This window comes from Sciurus vulgaris, assembly GCF_902686455.1.
Source record: "Sciurus vulgaris genome assembly, chromosome: 17".
Taxonomy (NCBI): domain Eukaryota; kingdom Metazoa; phylum Chordata; class Mammalia; order Rodentia; family Sciuridae; genus Sciurus; species Sciurus vulgaris.
In genome coordinates, this window is record NC_136478.1 from 64,384,123 (window position 1) to 64,406,534 (window position 22,412).

Below are 22,412 nucleotides of genomic sequence, written 5' to 3' on the forward strand. Positions count from 1 at the left end.
GAGGAACCAGGAAATTCCACAAGAAAACTTTTAGAACTTATAGGTGAATTCAGTAAAGTAGCGGGATATTAGATCAGTGCACATAAATCTAATGCATTTTTGTACATAAGTGATGAATCTTTGGAAAGAATAATGAGGAAAACTACCCCATCCACAATAGCCTCGAAAAAAATAAAATACTTGGAAATCAATCTCACAAAAGAAGTGAAAGACCTCTACAATGAGAACTATAGTACACTAAAGAAAGAAAGTAGAGAAAACCTTAGAAGATGGAAAGATCTCCCATGTTCTTGGACAGGAAGAATTAATATTGTCAAAATGGCCATACCCCCTAAAAGGCTATACAGATTCAATGCAATTCCAATTAAAATCCCAATGATGTACCTTACAGAAATAGAGCAAGCAATTATGAAATTCATCTGGAAGAATAAGAAACCCAGTATAGCTAAAGAAATCCATAGCAGGAAGAGTGAAACAGGGGGTATCGCAATACCAGATCTTCAACTCTACTACAAAGCAATAATAACAAAAATGGCATGGTATTGGTACCGAAATAGAAAGGTAGATCAATGGTACAGAATAGAGGACATGGACACATTCCCAAATAAATACAATTTTCTTATACTAGACAAAGTAGCCAAAAATACGCAATGGAGAAAGATAGCCTCTTCAACAAATGGTGCTGGGAGAATTGGAAATCCATATGTAACAGAATGAAACTAAACCCAGATCTCTCACCATGCATGAAACTAAACTCAAAATGGATTAAGGATCTCAGAATCAGACCAGAGAGCCTGCAAATTACAGAAGAAGAAGTAGGTCCAGATCTTCAACTTGTCGGCTTAGGACCAGACTTCCTCAACAGGACTCCCATAGCACAAGAAATAAAAGCAAGAATCAATAACTGGGATAGATTCAAACTAAAAAGCTTTCTCTCAGCAAAGGAAACTATCAGCAATGCAAAGAAAGAGCCTACAGAGTGGGTGAAAATCTTTGCCAATCATACTTCACATAGAGCACTAATCTCCAGAATTTATGAAGAACACAAAAACTCTACACCATGAATGCAAATAATCCTGTTGACAAATGGGCTAAGGAAATGAATAACAGCTTCACAGAAGAAGATCTACAAGCAATCAACAATCATATGGAAAAATGTTCAACATCTCTAGTAATAAGAGAAATGCAAATCAAAACTACCCTAAGATTTCATCTCACCCCAATTAGAATGGTGATTATCAGGAACACAAGCAACAATCCGTGTTGGTGAGGATGTATGGAAAAAGGTACACTCATACATTGCTGGTGGGGTTGCAAATCAGTGCAGCCACTCTGGAAAGCAGTATGTATATTCCTCAGAAAGCTTGGAATGGAACCACCATTTGACCCAGCTATCCCACTTTTTGGCCTATACCCAAAGGAATTAAAATCAGCATCCTACAGAGATACAGCCACATCAATGTTCATAGCTGCTCAATTCACTATGGCCAGATTGTTGAACCAACCTAGATGCCCTTCAGTTGATGAATGGATAAAGAAATTGTGGCATATATATACAATGGAACATTACTCCACCATGAAGAATGATAAAATTATGGTACTTGCAGGCAAATGGATGAAATTGGAGAATATCATGCTAAGTGAAATAAGCCAATCTCAAAAAACTAAAGGACGAATGATCTGGCTGATAACGAATGAGGACATATAAGGTGGGGTCGGAGGAGTTAAAGTTAGGGTTAGGGTTAGGTTTAGGATTAGAGATAAGGAGGGTGGCAAGAATGGAGAAAGGAAGGACTGTATAGAGGGAAAGGAGGGGTGGGAAGGGTTGGGGGAAGGGGAAAATTAACAGAACGAATCAAAGAACATTACCCTATGTAAATTTATGATTTTTAATTTAAAAAAAGCAACATAAGGACACTGCATTGTCATATAACTTTGGAAAATGCACGAGTGTCCTTTTTTGAAGAAGACAGTCTCAAGGCAAATGATGTTGGGTTCCCAGAAGGAAGAACAAAGAAAAAGTGGAAGACACAACCAGCTATGTGCTCTAATGAGAATTAAGGGAAAGTCCTTTGGTAAGCATCATGGTGCCCATGGAATCACCCCATCCTGAGAGGGAGAACAATTTCAAAGATGAGGCCTCTAATGGACTGTCAACTTTGATTGAAATAGCCCAGGAATTTGGAGGTGAGATGACCTGATAGATCAAAGACCTTCAGTACTTCCTATGGCTTAGGAAGTAGTCAGGGAAGTAAATAATACTAAGAAGAACAGCTCCATAATTAATGCCAGGAACAGTAATAGCAAGAGCTGCACTAATAATAATTAGATGAAAACACTATTATATTTCAGCCACCATTTTAAGTACTATACATGTAATAATGTATTTACTATCTTAAAATTTATTCATTCGCTTAGAAACTTTTTAAATGCTTACTGTGTTGAAGGTGCTGTAAACAAACACGAAAAATCTCCAGCCCTTAGGAACTTCATTATAGTGAAGAAAGATAATGACTGATACAAAAACAGTTAATAAGTTACATAGTATGTTGTAAAGTGAGAAATGGTATGAAAAATAATAGAGTAAGCGCAGTGCAGTGGTGCACGGATGCAGGGATCAATTTGCATTTATTAAATAAATAAATGTGTATTTGTGAAATAGGGAAACCAGATTTGGTAGTGGAGAGAATGTGAGACTGAGGCAAAGACTTGAAGAAGATGGATCAGCAAGCAGTCATTAAGATAATGAGGGTTCTAGGCTGTGGGAGCTGCTATAGCAAAGGAATAAGTACTGGAGTGTGCCTCTATGTCCAGGAGCCGAAAACCAGTGTGCCTAATGCTGCCTGAGTAAGTGAGAGGAGAGTGCAGAGAGGAATCTGAGCCTAATGTGGTGGAGCAAGCATGTGAACCTTTTAAGCCATTAGACTTGCACTTTAAATTTAATGTGAATCAGTGCGTGATTTGGATTAGAAGAGGCATTTTGTTTTACCAAATTTGAGATGGCAGGTTGCACTAGTCACTTTGAGAATAGATTAATGGGACAGGAAGACCAACTAGTAGACTTCTGAAATGATGGTGATGGGGCCCAGGGTGAGACAGTCATGGAGGTAATGAAAAGTGGTTAACTTCTAAATTTATGTTAACGCTTAAAGAAATTGACTTATCCAATGTTACAAAAGTAATATATGGCAGAACTGGGAATTGAACCCGGGCAGTCCAGACTCAAGAACTACTCTGATACATAGCATAGCCTGGCCTATTGAAAGAGATGGTGAGAAGACCCCTCAAGAAAGGCAGAACTTTATAATAATCATGCCTATAAAGAGCGACTTTTTATAATTGGAGGCATCTAAGTAGAGAATTTTTAAAAATGTCATTTTTGAGTAAGGGAGCTTCATGCATGGGGATGAAAGTTTAATAAAATGAGTTTTGGGCCTCGTCTCACTCTAAGATTCTCTGATGGCACATATACAATGACACAGTTTATACTGTCTGTCAGTAGAAGTTGACAACAGTAATAATCTGATTAACTATTTTGAAAAATCATTTTCTTGCCTGTGTCTAGTTTACTAAGGTGTAAACAATGATAGTCTGGCCTCTGCCCTCCAGGAAAAGATGAAAACTTAATGTATCTGATAAATCTCTGTTGTGACTAAGAATAAACCTATGAAATTGCCCTTTTAAATGCAAATTTAAAACATTTGTGTATTTACAGTATGAATGCTGCTGCTAGGCAGAGTTTAGAGAATATAAGACTATAAAATAATAGATTGATATTTATGAATTAGAATTATCTATGATCCTTGCATAAAACCCCTCAGAATTCCATCTTTGCTGATTGTTCATATGTTCCTGGTGCTATACACAGTGTGCGTGTTGTTAGCACGACTCTTAAGTATTATATTTGTGTTTCTGTTTATGAAAGGTACATGGCTTTATTCCTGTTACAGCAGGATAGATGTGTGAGGAGGGATCTAAAGATAGACTCCATCTACATATTTTTAGATGTTCTTTAACCATGATGTCAAAGTGTTCTGAACAAACCCCTGCTGGATGTGATATTTCTTGCTGTAAACAGTCTGTGGCAATTCCATAGCATCTACCAAGTACCGTGAGGGAGTTTGATGGGGCAGGAATCACAGCAATCTGAGAATGTCTTTTGGGATCCTTCCAGTTGTACTAAGAAAAGATTGGAGGGACTAGATGAAAGCAAGGAGGTTGGTGGAATGAAGAGGAGGAAACAAGACGACGTTGAACTAGATCCTGACAGTTGGCCAAGAATGCTAGGGACCCCGTTTGAGAAAAAAGACTTCAAGCTCTCTGTGAGGGTGGAAAGTTGTAGGTTACTGTGCTTTATGTGAATTTGAGTATATTTGGTATGATATTGGTTAGCTTTTTTCAAAGAAGGAAAACTAAGCCCCCCAAAAGAAAAGAAAATATACCATGTCTCCCACATCTGTGCTGCCTAGAGGATGGAATCTGTGATAAATGTCCCTGTCGAATTGATTCTGTTCTTAAAAAAAAAAAAAAAAAAGAACAAATTAGTCCTAAGCAACATCTAGTCTTTCTAGATGTAAAGGAGTTTGACGATGTATGACATAAGTACAATTAGTAAACAAATTTTGTTTGTTTTGTGTTACAATTCCTATGAAGGATTATTGTCCAAAAATTTGAGCATTTTAGCTCACTGGGTTGAAGGACCAGAATGCTCATATTTTGAAGACATTTTCAAATTAGAACTATTGCTACATATGTGAAGTTTCTTCAACACTCTCATGTACATGATTGACAAATTGAGTTCTTACTGAAAACATCTAGTTTGTCTAGATGTTTAGAAGTGTCTCATGTATGTTAAATGTAGAGATAATAAAATATCACTTTTTAAATATCTTTTTGCTAAAATTCATATGAAATAGTCTTTTGGGAATGGAACTGTTAAGCCACTTCTGTGATCAGTAGAGTACTGTCTGTACTTGTTCAGTGATAATTTCTGGGCCTAGTCACACAGGGAGGAAGGAGTAAGATAAGGGGAAAGAGAGCCAAAGAACAAAGGAAACTTTAGTCTATAACAGGGGCAGGGCACTCTCACTTCTTCTGATACTAGAATACCAACCATGGCCCCCTGCTCCTTCCAAGAGAAGTCTGTGTTACTAACTTTAAATAAAACCTGCTCTATATACCTGCCTTGGTGTGCTTGCCCAATTCTTCATCATGTCAGCCCAGAACATGAATTCTGTTGTAACAAACCTCCTAAAGCAGAAGCAGTAAAATCAAGAATCAATAAATGGAAAAGAATCAAACTGAAAAACTTCTTCTAAGCAAAGGAAATAAAAACATGAAAGATCCTACAGAATGGGACAACATCTTTATCACACACACCTCAGATAGAGCATGAAGATCCAGGATATATAAATAACTCAATAACTAATTACAACAAATTAAAAAAAGAAGAACAAGAGGAATGAAATGGTCAAATTTGGCAGTAAATGGATAGAGCTAGAAAATATCCAGTTATGCAAAATAAGCCAAAAACCAAAGCCCAAATGATTTATGTGATATGCACTATTTCACAATAAATCTCTATGGAGGGTCTAGGGAACAATAGAGTTGCTTTAGATTAGGTAGAGGAGAGTGAGGAAGGGGAAGGGGTATTGGGGAAGTAAGGCTGGTAGAATTAATTAGCCATTATTATCCTATGTACATATATGACTACACAACTGCTGTGATTCTACACCATGTACAACCAGAAAAATGAGAAATTATACTCCATTGGTATATGATGTGTCAAAGTGCATTCTACTGTCATGTGCAACCAATTTGAACAAACTTTTAAATAGCAAATGGCAATTGACATATATTTTTTGTCAGTACTAAGACATAGTTTGAAAGGCAACTAAAATCTATGATGAAAAACATTAGATTGTTGATAAAGATCAGAACTATGTTTCTACTTTAGTGGTTGCCTCCAAGCTGATCACAAAACTAGTTTCCATTTTTACACGTCTTAAAAAACAACATATTTTATCTCTATTTTAGCAAATCTTCTCTGAACTACACTTTTCACTCAGCAAATGCTAGAGTTATGGTCTCGAGCATCTTCTACTTACAAAGAACCTTTAATTAACTTCTGTTTTTACTTAACACATTTTCCCCCTCATGGATCCATGAAGATTAATTAGAGCATGCACATACATGGCATTTATACATGCATATGGGTGAGCGAGTTCAGCCCTAGATTAAACCTAGATTCAGAGGAGACAAGTGTGAGGTGCACATTGGTCTTCCTAGACAATCTCCTCTGTTTTGAGGAAAGCAGGTAGTGTGTGCTGAAATGTCTGGAGTCTGTAACAGGGTCTTCCTCATCTGTTAACCCTGTATCAACAGTCCTCCTCACCAAAGCTACATCCACACCTGCATCTCCTGCAGTACTGTCTCTAAGGAGACTTCACTCTGAAACAAACTAAATATAGAGCTGGATCATTTATACAACCCACTCACTAGCTGCCTGGAAGTTGGTAGCTCACAGTACTGTTACCACTCAGCTGGTTCCATGACTCCCCTCTACTCCCAATGAGAGGATGAAATTAGGCACACATTTAACCTCTGGGTGCCCGGGTTCTCCTGGTTTTTGTGCAAGTCATCTCAGCACCTGCCTCATGATTGTGAAGATTCAAGAGAAATACATGGCAGTCAAATTGGAAAAGAGGAATTCAAATGGTCACTGTTTACACATGAGATGATCTTACATATAGTAAAACCCAAATGAAAATTTTCTCTTCTTGATTTGAGTGTCTGGATAATGGATGGGGGCTTCATGGTATGATGCCATCTCATGCTAACCTGGCTGCTGGAATTCCTAGGAATGAAGTAGAAAACTCAAGGCTCTCCAGGATAGAGGACAAGGTTGTTGACCTGCAGCTTAAGATAAGCCCAGTTGAGGCTCACAAAGCACTGCTCTTCCTCTGTACTTTTTTTCAGTGCTGTCTCCCATTGTCATGGCTCCCTCATGCTGGCAGGCTGCACCAGTGAAGGTGGAATATCAGTGTATCCCCATCCTGAGTCTTGGGCTTTTGGAATTCCTGCCAAGACTTCACCATCTGCACATCTACCATGAATGCACACTGATGGCTTCTGTGCTGACATTCCAGACATCAATAACAAGCACCCACCTTAGCCCTGAGAAGAGTCTCTATGGGATGCAACCAACCTTAAGATGCCCAGAAGAAGTTCCAACTAAGTGCTGAGAAATTCCACAGTTTACATATGATTGAAAAACCATGGCCAGATTTCCTGGGTCCATCTCCAAAATGTTCACTGAAATTATAAGTTAGCTTATTAGACATGCTCTGTTACCATCTCCTTTCCTGCAGAAGCTCAGTAGTTTTCAATGTGAACATGTATCATGGAGGAATAGTGGTCTTAATTATCTGGGAGAGCAGGGGCTTATCCTTTGGGCGAAGTGTGACCACTGAACTCTCTTTTAAGGGGACATTTTATTTAATAATTCTGCATTGTCAATTTGCTCTTTAAGCCAATGGAAAAATGCAGAATGTCTAATTTCTTACTACTAAGCAAATTGTTTTTAATTCATGCTCTGGAAAGGGCATCTTCCCTATGGAATACTCCCTCCTTCCTTGTCTTCTGCTTCCTTCCTCCAATGAGAAGAGCAGTTTCTCTCCACCACACCCTTCCCGTATGGTGGCTCTGCTTCACCTTGAGCCTACAGCAATGCATCAGCCTTCTGTGGACTGAGACCTCTGATACCATGACCCAAAATGAACTTTATGTCCTCTTAGTTGTTCTAGTTGTGTTTGGTCACAAAAATGAAAATTTGACAAAATCAGAACATGGGAGCAAAAGTGGTTTGAATGTTTTGACTAACCTGAGCAAGAGTAATAAAGGGCAGTCAAATTGGGCGAGAGAAAGTCAAACTCATTGTTTGCACACAAGATGATCTTTCACACAGTAAAGCCCAAAGACTCTCAAAAACTACTATAGCTAATAAAAAAAAATTTAGAAATTTTTCTGAATATAAAACAACAGAAAAGCTCTAGCAGCATTGATAGATGTCAAGGCAAATTATATGAAAAGGAAATTTAAAAAGCAGTACCACTTCCAATAACTACAAAAATTATCTAAAACTAAATTTGACCAAAGAGGTGAAGGGTCTCTATGGTGAAAATGCTAACACATGGGTTATAAAATTTAAAGAAGACTCACAAATTGTGAGAAGACATGACATGTACATAAGCTAGCAGAATCAATGCTGTTAAGGTATCCTCAATATTCCCAGTGATCTACAGAATCAATCTAATCTCTATTAAAATGCAAATTGGACTTCACAAAACTATATAAAAAATACATTTTTGTTTCAAACTCAAAAATATCTGAATGCTCACAGCAATCTTGAGCAAAAATTACAAGGCAGATGGCATGATGCCACCTGACTTCAAAATACACTGCAAAGCACTAGTAACCAAAATAGTAAGATGTTGGCACAGAATGAGACACAGATCATTAGGTCAGAAAAGAGAGCCTAGAAGTAAGCCCAAGCATTCATAGCTCATGGATCTTCCACTGAAATGCCAAGAACTTGCCCCTGATAAAGGACAACTTTTTAGATTAATGGGTGAAGGGGAATGATTGTCCACATGGCTGAAGAATAATGTCTCTCTATACAAAAGTCAATTCCAAATAGAAGACCTAAATATAATATAGTATACTGTGAAATAGGTATGTTTAGCTTGGCTGAAAATAACCAAATATGTGCACTGTTTTGAAATATCCTGTGGTGCTTCAAATTTAAACATTTTCTTTGCAATCATCTGCATGGTACGTACAGCATCACTGCCCATATTACTTAGAAACACTAAACTAATGCACATGAATACTACATCCTGAAAAGTAATTCAAAATGCTACCTCTGCATCAAAACACACACTATCATAAAACCAACTTAGAATTAAGGGAATTAACATCATCAGAATTAAGGAGTTCACACACTACTGAATTTTTTTTAATGCCACTTGTCAGAGAATGTGTGACAACAGCAGGATGCCTCATTTCAAAATGCTTGGAATACATTTTGCCATGGACAAAATACAAAATATAAAAATATAAAAATAGATTCTAGAACATAGACTTACATTTCCTAATTGTTCTTTTACAATCTGGCATCTTTCAACTTTGAATGTCTCTTTTCAGCTTGCTTTGTTATTTCTGAAAGAAGGTGTTTTCTTTCTGGAAAAGGCAATAGTACCAGATGACCCACGGCTTGGAGAAGTGTGAAGGAAGGTAAAAATTCTTTTTCTCTTAGAGTGCCAGAAATAGCCTCAGAGGTTCCTGGTAAGTGGAAAGGAAAACTCGCTTTTGATTATTTTCTGGTTGTTTCCTCTTCCAAAGTGCTTTCAATGGAATCAGAGTCTGTGGCTTCTTCACAACTAGTACTTAGTTCTGAAGAAATTTTAAGCTGCAATAATTTAAAATCCCATCACTCACACAGTGGAAGGGGTTCTTGTGTTTTCTCTTTTTGTTTGTTTTGGTATTTTTAAAATAAAATACTTTAGGTGGAGTGACCTCAGCAAACATGACAGAATAAGAGACTTTTATCTTAATCTTCTATGGAAGCTTGGATTTGACAACTCCCAACTCTGAAGAGAAAGGACATTTGTGGGAGTCCAGACGTAAAGTGAAGCAGTTTGGACATGTAATTGGAGAAAAATACATAACATTCTGAAGCCAGACTTCAGGGTTAAGAACTTATATTTCCACTTTATATATATTCTTCTCTCCCAGTGTGTCACGGCTCAGTGACCAGTAAGACCTCGTGGCCCCTCTGTTATTCCTTTGAAGACAGGAAGAGTGTGCTGAGAAGAGAAGCTGAGAATATTTTGAACTTGAGTGGAAAGAATTCTTTAACTATCATTCAAGATTTTTTTTCTTTTTCCCTTTTCTATGTTCAATTGTGACCAAATGGTATGTAGACATTTATACATACACATATTTGTTTTTTCTTATTTCTAGCATTTTTGAAGCCAGTTATTTTTCATGGATCAGGTTTTTGAGGACTAGAATTTTTGATTAGTATATATTAGTACTGTATTCTTTTATTTTTATTTCTAATTTTTAAAAAATTATTACTTGATTTTTTTCTTGCTCCCCTTGATTCCCTTTTTTCTGACAATCTGTATTGTTCTCTGTTTCCCTCTTTAATTTTTTTTATTTCTATTGTCTCTCCTTCTTCCTCATAATCATCACATCCATGATTTGTAATTGTAAACTGTCTGGATACTTGCTGTTTTTGTTGTAGGCAATAACTGATCACATCATTTTTGTTTATGTGATAATTAATATTGTAAGCATCATTGTGGAAACTATTTGATTTAATGCTATGTATTGTTTGCATTGGTTGTTATATTGTTTTCCCCTAAACAGTGAGGCACTGAAACCTTCAGAGGCTCTGCAGGTTCACAGAGTAGGAACGGAACTACCTCGGATCCATGATGTTAGATGGGTACACACACAAATAACATAAAAAACCCAGGGGAAAATCAACCTAAACAAACCAAACTACTTCAGTAATAGAATCCAATGACACCATGGTGAAACATAAGTCCGAGAAGAAATTTGGATTATACATAGTTAAACAAATATGCCATGTAAAGGACAATATAAGGAGTAAAATCAGAAAAGAATATAGGAAGTGAAAGATAACTTCAATAAAGACAGAAATTCTGAAAGAGTTCAAGTAGAAAATCTCAAAATGAAGACTTTAATAAACCAAGTTAGGAAATCAATGGAAAGCTTCACCAACAGGCTAGATAACTTCGGAGACAGATTTTTTGGGGCATGAGGACAAAATATGTAATCTTGAAAATAAAGTTGACCATGGGGAAAAGATGTTAAGAGACCATGAACAGAACTTCATGAAGAAATATGGCATAACCTGAAAAGACCAAATTTAAGATTTATTGGGATAGATGAAGGTTTAGAGATACAAAAAATAAATAAATAAATGCACAATCTTTTCAATGAAATAATACCTGAAAATTTCCCAAAACAAATAATTAAATAAAAGATAAATTACAGGAGACTTCCAGGACCCCAAATATATGAAATTATAACAGACCCAAACCAAGGCACAGTATTATGAAAATGCCTAACATAGAGAACAAGGATAGAAGTTTGAATAGTGTCATAGTAAAATGACAATATTTCAAGGGACAGCAGTCCAGATCTCAGCTGATTTCTCAACCTAGATCCTCAGAGCTAGAAGGTCTTGAAATAATATATAGCAAGCTCAGAAAGAAAATGGATTCCATTCAAGAATACTATACCTAGCAAAATTAAGCTTCAGAGTTGACAATTATATAAATGCATTCCCTGATGAACAAAAGTTAAAAGAATTAACAATAAGATAGTCTACTGTACAAATCATTCTCAACAAAATATTTCATGATGAAGAAATGAAAAATCAAAGTGTAAACCAGCAATGCAACAAATGACTTTAGAAGAATAGTCAAGTAGAGGAGAAACTAATTTAAATTAAAATGAAAAATAAATCAAAATGACAGGGAACAAAAATCATTTGTCAAGAATAACATTGAACATAAATGACCTAAACCTAGGAATGAAAAGACATAGACTGGCATATTGAATAAAAAACAAGACCCAACAATATACTGTCTCTAAGAGATTTCCCTCATACTCAGAGTCATCCACAGACTGAAGGTGAAAGAATGGCAAAAAAAAAATAAAAAGAAAAAAACATATTATTTTACATGGATCTCGTAAACAAGCAGGGGCTTTTATCATCATACCAGATAAAGTGCACTTCAAGTCAAAGTTAATCAGGAGGGCAGAAGGCCATTTCCTACTGCTTAAGGGAGTTATATACCAACAATACATAACAGTTATAAATATTTATGACCCAAACAGTGGAGCATCTTTGTATATTAAAACAAACCTTCTCAGTTTCAATAATCAAATAGACCACAACACAATATTATTGGATCACTTTACTATGCCTGTGTCACCACTGGATAGATCTTTCAAACAAGAACTAAATTAAGAAGCAATAGAACTTTAAAATGCAAATGATCACTTAGACTTTATAAACAGCCCTTTTAGAATATTTCATCCTTCAGTGATTAAACACACTTTCTTATCAGCTGCACACAGATCATTCTCTAATATAGACCATGTTATGTAAGCTATCACATATGTTGGCATGAAATCATAGTATTACCTTAATATACTTTTAGCATTTTTAGGGTTATTTTGGTAGCTCCCTTTCCATTGATATTAATTTTTGTGCTCTTGTTTTTTTCTTGATTAGACTTGTTGGATTTCATCAAATTTTAGCTGTGTTATTTCTTCTCTGTTTCTTCTGTATTTATGCTCGTACTCTTATTTTCTCCTTCCTACTACCTAATGTGAAAATAATTTGATTGTTCTTTCTGATACAAATACTTTAAGTTAAAAAAGTTCATCCAAGTACTGCTTCATTCCAGAGAGTCCGATATATAAGCTTCCATTATTGCTTAGTTCAAAGAACTTTTTATTAACTTTTCTTGTGCTTTCTTTCTTGACCTATAAGATATGCATAAGTGTGTCTTTTAATTTTAAAGCAGTTGACAAGTGGGAGTAGGGTGCTATATACCTTAGGTGATTGATTTATAATTCAGGAAACAGGACCACAATAATCACCTCACTTGTAGAGGCAATGATAGTGCAGTCTTGGGGAGCACAGGACATTGCTGAGAAACTGTTTCCCCACTTGCTAATCACTGAGGCAACTAACAGTTTTGTGTTAGTAACTTCAAAATAAGTATTGAGAAATTTGGGAAAGGCTGTTGTTTTTTCTTAGTTCCTGAATGCTGAATGGATCTCATATGAAAGGTTCAGGAAATATTGAGGTTTGAACTATGAAGGAATTACTGAGATTGTCTGCTTAAAATCTTGCTAATTCTTGACATTCGGATATTCACCTTCATGTATCTAACATACTCTGATAAAAAATAAAATAAGAAAACATATGAGAAGTATGTCTAATAAGTTAGGAGCTAAAGGAAGAACATAGTGTCATGTGTTATGACAATCCTAGACTCAGATGTATTTGAATGAATTAATTTGGAAATGATGATATGAAAGTATTGTAGGCAAAATTACTGTATGGGGGCTGGGGTAGTAGATCAGTGGTGAAGCACTTGCCTAGCAACTGTGAGGCACAGGGTTTGACCCTGAGTACCATATAAAAATAAATAAATAAAATATAGGTATTGTGTCCATCTACAACTAATTTTTTAAAAAAAATATGACTATTACCCCAGGAGTGGTAGGAAGTCTTATAAGAACAATATCACTAGAAGAGAACTGCTTATAACAGTCTCTAACAAATAAATTCATCAGCATTTGAAGATTGGCCAACAAATTATCTCATATATCTGAAGTATCCTATTAGCAAAAGTTACCATCTTAATCCAATAACAATGAAGGTTGTTCAGAATTCTTAAACATACTTTCATACAGAAAATTAGGAGACTATGCAATAAGTAGTAACTAAGGAAGAAATGTACAATATCATGGTAAAGCATCGATCAATTCTTTTGCCCCACAAAACTGACTTTCATGTATATCCTCCTTTGGTGAGGATTTCAGATCAAATGAACTATTTAATGGACACAGGACACAAAAAGCAACAATAACTTCACACTCTTCTATGAGTCTGAGAGTTCCCAAATCAACCCTGGTTTCATTAACTCCCTAGAAGCACACATGACATTCACCGAAAACCATTAGGCTCTTGGCTGTGGTTCACTACAGGGAAGGGACACAGATAAGAGTCAGTCCAGGGAAGAAGCCGATAGAGTTCAGGTGAGGGTCCCAAATTGGAGCTCCCCATCCTCCTTCCTGTGGGATAACAGAGGCACTGGTTTCCAAGCACATGAGAAAACACTTCTGGATACTGTGAATCAGGGCATCTCACCTAAGCCTTGGTGCCCAGAGCTTCTCCAGGAGCCTGTCACACTGTGTCCACATTACTGATTTTACCCTCAACTCCTCCTGAGGCTGCATATTCACTGCAGGTTGCCAAACTCAGCACAATTAACATCATTAAAGCATCTGGTAACTAAGCCCTCAGGCAAACACAGTCACTCCTCTCAGGAATGAGCTATTAAGGTCTTGAAGACCATTGATCAGTAGCTAAAGGCAAATGCAGGACTCAAGGGGATAAGGCTGATTTTCCCCTTCAGTACACCTCCTGGTCTCTGCTTAATGATCTCTTATAAAAAAAAGGAAAGTGAACATGTTCACCAGAAAATCTGATTTTTATACAGTACTGACAAGGACCCAGGCAGTGGTGGGATCATGTGAGTATATCTAATCCTTGGAGGAGCCAGAGAGGTGTAGAGGGGGATTTAAAGAAATGGAACCTCCATGCTAAACATCCATTACGTACATTTGCAAATGTCAATATAATCTATGTTGCTCTTGTCTCTCCTTGACCTGCCAATATCACTGGGTTAGGCTAATTCTTCAGTGTACAGTTTATTTACTTATCATGGAATAGAGCCACAGGTTTGACAACACACAGTCAAATGCATTTCCACATTTAAATCAATATGTAAACCACAGTATGTACTCACATATGCTAAGAACTCAATTTCAGACCCTTGCACACATTTCCCACACACAATAACTTTCATGCACATTTGACAACAACAGCTGAGTCCTATCCTCAGTTCTTACCACCAATGCCAATTCAATAATATGGATAAAGTTTTGAGCTAAAGCAAGAAATATTTTTTTCTTGCAAAGTAGAAACACAGAAATATGTTTTCTTGCAAAGTAGAAGCACAGAAAGCTTCTGTTGAAGAGGCTGTGAGACCCACTTCCAGGGACACCATGGGCTTTTAAAGGGGAAGCAAAAGGCTGCACCCCAGCTCTGCCCTGTCAGGAGTCATGAATCATTTGTGACTGTAGAGACAGTCATTTCTTCATCCTCCAGCACGCCCAGAGTCTGGATTCCCTCATTCCTGTGTCCATGACCTGAGGAACATAACTTGACCTTGCATGTGAATGAGACTCATCTGGCTTCCCCCATCGTTAGGATGGAGAATAGGAAGAGGGAAGATGTCAGTTATCAGATGTGCCCCAGTGGCACAGCAGCAGGGCTCTGCTCAAAGCATAAAGCAGAGCGCTGCCACACTCACAAGTGAACACAGAGCAAGTGTCACACACCCACTCACTTTCACATGGCACACACTACTCACATGGCAGCTGCTGTGTGCAGCTCAGTAACTCTGCACATAAATACACTTGTGCATATCAGCAAGTCCATGAATACCAGAGAAAGGGTGGTCATGTACTTCTTTCTATTCCTTCAAAACCCACCACACCACACAGCCTTTACACAGACAATGACTGCTCTCAATCTGGGTGGTGTGAAGAGAAAACTGAAGTGTGGGGCATGACAGTGAGTGGTGTGAGAGAGTGGAGATGAGAGGTAGGGCATGATGATGCAGAGGTGCAGAGGGTGGGGTCAGGTGTTGCAGAGAGTGGAATAGGGAGAGATGGCAGTGGTGGGGTGCACTTGGGTAAAATGTGAAGATTGTCCTAAGTGCCCTGTGTGTTCCAGGGCACAATAAAGCAAGATGGGCAAAAAAACTGAGTGAATGAGTCATTTGCATCTGGGGTGAGAAAGTTGGCCATGGTCACAGGCACAGATGATAAAAGGAGAGGGTGCCCATTGACTGAACTCACTGATGGGCAGAGGCAGAAAAATTGCTGGAGACCTAATGTTCCCCAGGGATTAAAGAACAGGAGAGGAGGGGGCTGTGTTCTCTGATTCAGAGATGATGGAAAGACACAACCCACTGACCTCTGGATAGAATAACTGCAGAATCCTCTCTACTTACAGCTGCAGTGCAGAACAGGTGCCAGGGAGAACACACAGGATTTTTCCTAGAGACTTGGTAACAGCAAGATGGAGAAGGCTTGTTAAGAGTAAACAGGATGGGGTTTCCAGGTCTCCCCAGTGCTCTGTGCATTGACTGATGTGAACAATTCCATGGGCCCTGGACTTTGGGACTCTCCCTTGTCTGGACCTGGTCCTCAGGGAATTTAGTCAGGTGCCTTGCAGGCACGTGAGTGAGAGCCCAGTTAGAGATGTTCTTTTGATAATGACCTGATCAAGAAGGGGATATGACCTTCCTTTAACCATGGCCTCCACATTGTGTCAAGACAAAACTTTTCAACAGCCAAATGGATTAAAGTCTACTGGTGGGGTAGAAATACCCTGGGAGTTGTTAAGGCTACAAGATAGAAAAAGAGGCAGAGGAGGAAGGTGGCAGGAAAGAGCCAGAGAGTAAGCTCTGACCCCTCCACTGCCAAGAGGGAAGACAGTAAAGGCATGACTGACCAGAGAGGAAGGTGGCAGGGTGAATGCTCTAAGACTCAATAATGAACACTGAGACTTGGAGAGACATGAAAATACTGGAGCAGAAAATAAGGATGGAGTTCCTTAATTCTGAACTGTGACTGGGTACCCTCAACTCCCAATTCAATCCCAAACCCATCCCTACCAACCCCATCCTCCTCCATTTTTCTCCTGGGTGTGCAGTTCTCTGTTTAATGTGTGTGTGGTGTAAGTCAAGACACATTCTTTGGTCTCAATGGTGTCTTCGCAGGTCCTCCAGCTATGCCACATGAATGGAGCAATGTGTCCTCATACTTAGTCTTGAACTGTCGAATATAGTCCATTGTGTAACTTGATCTTTCTCATGTTTCTTTTGCTATTCATGGTTCTCTTCCCCGGACAGGCCACCACTTGTCGCTGACTCTTTGCGGTTCCAAAATCCATGGATATTTGTCACCACCTGCAGCAACAACTTGCACGGGTCTTATGGGTGGTGGAGTGGAAACTGAGGCACTTCTATCTTTCTCTTTAGTGCACTGCTTTCTTGCTTGTTTATAGAGGATAGAGGAAATGAGGTTTACTTGCTTTGAGAGGAGAGAGAGAGAGACTTTACTTATCAGAGAGAGAGACTTTGCTTAAGAGAGAAACTTTGCTTATCAGAGAGAGAGACTTTGCTTAAGAGAGAAACTTGCTATGCCTTAAAGTCCTGCATCCTGTGAACTAAGGGTACGTCCACCTAAGGTGCCCTAGTGATACGTCTCAGTTCTCCGTTCCACGATCTGCCTTCTGCCACTGCCCCTACTCGCTGCTGTGTTCTTTCTTCTGGCTTTTTTGCTAATGGCTGCTGTGGCGTGTCTTCTTCTCTGGCTACTGCTGTGCTGCGTGTCTTCTGCTACTACTTTTCTGCTAATGGCTGCTGTAGCATGTTTTTCCCTCTGGCTGCTTCTAATGGCTGCTGTGTGTATGTCTCGCTCTGCCTACGCTTATATCACCTCCAGGACTCGGAGAGCAGGGCCACACCTCTTACGCAAAGATTAGGCGAGAGGCTGTGAGCAGGCAATTAGTGCTCAAGAACACATGCACATACATTGTGTGCGTGGATGAGAAAATCACCTGAGTGTGCTTATGTCAATTAACCTCCTCGCTGCCGATGTGATCAGGTGCCGTCCTGGCGCCGCCAACATGGCACAGCCCCCGACATCTCTTGGCCTCCTTGGTTCTCTCAACACACTCCCCTCCTAGCTCCTTCTTTGCACTGTTTCTAAATTGTCTCTCTGCAAGACCCACTATCTCCCCAGACTCTGCCTCCTCTTTAACCACTTTGCTTATAGCCTGTACTTAAATCCAGGACATCAGATGCCTCTCATATTCCTGCCTTCCCCTCAACCCTGTTTATTAACAACTCAGGTATTCTATGAATGTTAACAACTGACCATTATCCCATTCTCTTAGGCCATACCTCCAGAAGCCCTTACATCCCATGGAAACATCACCACAAGTCTCTAGAACCAAATGTGCTCTGTGTCCTTAATATCCATTAACAATTCTCTCCCTCTGTGCTCAAGCACAGCCATGTGCTGACTTCTGCATTCCACCTCCTTTCCTTTCCCCTTCTCCTTCTCCTCCCCTGCTCTTCCTCTGCTTCCCAGGAACTGCTTCCCTGTCTTGTCCCCTGCCCTCTCCCTGTGTCCTCTTTCTCATGCCTTCTCCTCACATCCATGTAGAATCCCTGCCCCAACCACTGCACTGCCCTACCACAAGTCTTGATGTAAGTGGGAGAGCTCACAGAAAAAATTTTTTGAGGTTGAAATTGTGCCTTTATTACATCCAAAACCCCAAGCCATACCACCTACTTTCATATTTGCTTCTTTTATTTTTTAAAAATTTTTATTTGTTCTAATTAGTAATACATGTCAGTGGAGTATAATTTTTCATTCTTTTGGTAATATATAAGGTAGAATCTCACCAATCATATAATTACATATGCACATGAAGTAATAATGTCTGATTCATTCTACTCTCCTTCCCATCCCCTCCCTTCACTCACCTCTACCTAGTCTAATGTAACTCTATTCTTCGCTAGCCCCCACTCTGAATTAGCATCCACATTTCAGAGAAAATATTCGACTTTTGGTTTTGGGGAATTGGCTTCTTTCTCTTAGAACGATATTCTTCAGCTCCATATGTTTACTGGCAATTTATAAGTTTTCATTGTAAATAGAATGTTTTTGGGATTGGAGGAATTAGAAATATCAGAAAGCACTCCCTTTTTGTGCTCAGCCATTTATGCCCCACAAACCATCTGATGCTGCTACTGTTGATTCTGAGGTACCATTTAGAGCATTCTCTATTCCTTGTATGAATCCCTCCTATCACTAATGTGATCAACATTGGTAAAGTATATTTCCCTCAAAATTTTTCATCTTAACTGGCACTGAGTTATGTGAATGAGTGAGGATGAATGGACTTGTACTTGTCCAGCTGAGTTGAAGGATGACCAGAGTTTATTGTTATCATCATGCTCTTCTTTCACTTGTGTGAATTTTAAAATCCTTCCCAGGTGTTTTGTCTCATTCCATTTCTCTACTAGTAGGTAAAATGAGAGTTTTACTTTGGTAAATGAGGAATAGGAAGCAACTAAGTATGGGAAACAATGAATGCAGTGGGGCTGCCAACCCCTCGCATATTAGACCACAGTATTGACTGTTCCCCAGCATATCACTGTGTGCCTCCAGGGATCATGAATAAGTAGGAGCACCTCTGAACACTCCTGCATGCACTGAAGAGATGACAAAAAGAAACATAATTGTTTTTGAAAAGTTTTACCTGGGAAGAAAGTTCTCAGAAGTGTCCTCAGCTCTCCAAGCCTGCAGCCCATTGCTGCTACAGGCACAGTGATAATTGCAGGTCCCAGGGGAGATGAGGTCACAGAGTCACAGACCCGTATCTCAGGAGCTGGCTGCCTCCCTGTACCATGCATCCTGGTCACAGAAGCCTCTGCACTGACATCAACATCCTGGAGAAGAGAAAAAGCCTGGTGAATATTTTTCAGTCTGAGAGCAGCATCTGTCAGAAAAGACCTATTTAAGAGTCTGGGTAAGTGATTACCTCAAATCACAGGATTCTGTATTGAACTGGATTGAATGCTAGAGCCACAGAAAGCAGAATAACTCATGGGGCGTGGGGTAGCAGTGAAAAGCAATGGAGTTACAGATCCTGCAGCCTAGTTGAATATACAATGATCCTCACCGACACTGGGTGCTGAACCAGACTACACCAATTTTTAAGGTGACATTAAAATCAGTACATGGCTTAATCTCCCTTACAGAAACTATGCTAATTTTCTGGATTTCTAGAATTGGGCAAAAAATATCTGCAAGCTTGTCACATAGAGTAGGAATTCACAGGAATTTCTAAAGCTGTGTGGAAATTGATCTCCATGGTGATGCTTGAGTAGAAACTTTTCTCTTACTCTGGGCTTGGTGCAGCTTGTGGAGATAATCATCGTACCAATCCTGAAACCATCTGTTGTCTATGAATTTTTCAGGCCATTTCCCTCTTGAAGTAATAAGAAATTTATAAGTAAATTTGAATATAATAGTTGTGCATTTCCAACACCACATATTATCCATAGATCTTGTTTACACCTATTTAAAAATATTCTCCTCATCGTATCATATACATCCTCTGGTTTAGGAATTTCATTGTGGAGTATGACATGAGTGTGCAGAGATATATGGTAAACATCTTCACCTTCTGCTCCATTTTATCAGCCTAATTCTCTCTAAGCAATGTTTGCTGAATATATGTATTTTAATGACAGCTCAAAATCTGCTATTTCAATATTTTGAATGCACAAGATTTCATTCTGTATCTATAACAGTGTGTCTATATGGCTTCCATTGTAATATCAGTCACCCATCTTGATTCCTTGCTAACAGTTTTACCAAACTTAGGTATTGATCACACTTCAGAGTGTGTCCTTTGAAATTATCAATTATGCTGCTACCATCCTGCAGTACTGATGCTTCATGTCATCATGAAGCTTAGCACATGGTATGGGGAAACTTGGGTGTTCCTAACGTGAAACCAAGTGGGTCCTGTGTTAGCTGTCCTAATGCGTGGGCTCCATGAACATTACTCACTATTAGAGAGGTGCCTGCTGAATTATAATTCCATCAGAGCATCTGAATTAATAAAAAGTGTCCATGTTGTCATAATTGACATTGTCTTGTAAAATTATTCTTTCCAAGCCTATGGAAACACATTGCAATGAAACCTTAACTAACTCACAGTTTAGAAGGTAATATGAATTTAGAAAAAAAAAATAAACACAGAAAAGGATTGTTTGAAGAACTCCACTCACCACTCTTATGGAGGTCTGGTGGTTCCCTGCACTGACTCTTGTCACTCAGCCAGACTCAAGTCCCCTCAATTCCCCTAGTATAGCCATAAATGTAGACACATTTTTCCTTTCTGAATGAACAAGTTCTGGTCACTGTGCAAAGTCACCTAATAACCTGCCTTATGTTGTGAAAATTCAAGGAGTTGCCATGTGCTGCCTTCATAGGAGGATGTTATATGTATTTCACGCATTTGAAGATTCACACAAACCTCATCAAAACCTGCCAGTAAAAGAAAAACATGTTCATTTATAGTGGAAACCCCACAGAGTGGGAAATGCTGGCTCTTGGTTGGCAGGACATATGAAGCCCAGGACTCCTCTTCCCTTGCAGGGCATTCCAGCTGGGACAGCAGGAAACTGGCAGCCATTGATGTGGCTATGGGAATCATCTATCTGTCACAGACTGTGGTTGGAGCTCTGGGCAATTCCTCTCTTCTCCTCCATTACCTGGTTCTTTATTTCACTGGGTGCAGGGTAAAATACACAGACATGATTCTTCAGCACTTGATTGTGGCCAACTTGTTAAGCCTCCTGTGTAGGGGAGTTCCCCAGAGAGTAGAAAGTTTTGGAGTGAAAGTTTTCCACAGTGACATTGGATGCAAGCTATGTTCTATGTTCACAGAGTGGAAAGGGGTGTGTCCCTTGTCAGCACCTGCCTTCTGAGTATCTTCTAAGCCATAAAGATAAGTCCTGAGGACTCCAGGTGGGCAGACCTTAAAGTCAAATCTCCCAGGTACATTGGTTTCTCCGTGTCCCTGAGCTGGATCATCTACATGCTTATAAATACTTTTAATCTTATTTATATAACTGGAAAATGGAGCAATACAAGTGTGACAAACATAAAGGATGTTGGGTACTGTTCTGCTACTCATCCTGACACAACTACAGTGTCAATCTTGGCAGCATTTTTAACAGTCCCTGATGCTGTGTGTGTGGGCCTCATGCTCTGGTCCAGCAGCTCCATGGTGCTCATCTTGCACAGGCACAAGCAAAGAATGAAGCACATTCACATTCATAAGGCCTGCACCCACAGGTCCTCCCCTGAGTCTAGAGCCACTAAAACCATCCTTGCCCTGGTGAGCACCTTTGTCTCTTTTTATACACTTTCCTGCATTTTTCAGTGTTGGTTGATTCTTATTTCTAATCCCAAATGGTTTGTGGTGCACATGGGTGCAATAGTTACTGGGTGTTTCCCAGCTATCAGCCCCTTTCTGCTCTTCAGTCAAGATTTGAGGTTCTGTTTTGCCTGGAAACAGAATTTAAAAAACCCTGATCTTATTACAAACATGTAAACTGTAAGTTTTTGCACAATTCTTATTTGCTTATTTATTCTAGCCCAAAATATGAAGCATAATTATACACACATCATGGGAATGGTGATTTTTACACTAGACTTAGGTATTTGCACTAGCCTGCTGGTACTTGCTGGGTAGCCTGGGTTGTTGGGGTAGCTAGACTTTAGTGAGCTTCCTCCATGAGGACTGTCATGGTTCTTGTGGGGAGTTCAGTCAGAACACCTTTATGGCCAGAATCATGTACTCCCTGTCCAAAGCATGTCTGAGGTCTCTGTGTGGAGCATCTGCTCAC

The 22,412-nt window shown here is 39.0% G+C and overlaps 1 pseudogene across 1 annotated transcript; it reads left to right on the forward strand.

Moving 5' to 3' along the window:
• The first annotated feature begins 2,084 nt into the window (after positions 1–2,084).
• On the forward strand, positions 2,085–22,117 carry LOC306648539 (vomeronasal type-1 receptor 4-like; annotated as a pseudogene). Its single transcript has 2 exons — positions 2,085–2,187; positions 21,079–22,117. The product of its transcript is annotated as a vomeronasal type-1 receptor 4-like (transcript).
• Positions 22,118–22,412: the final 295 nt, after the last annotated feature.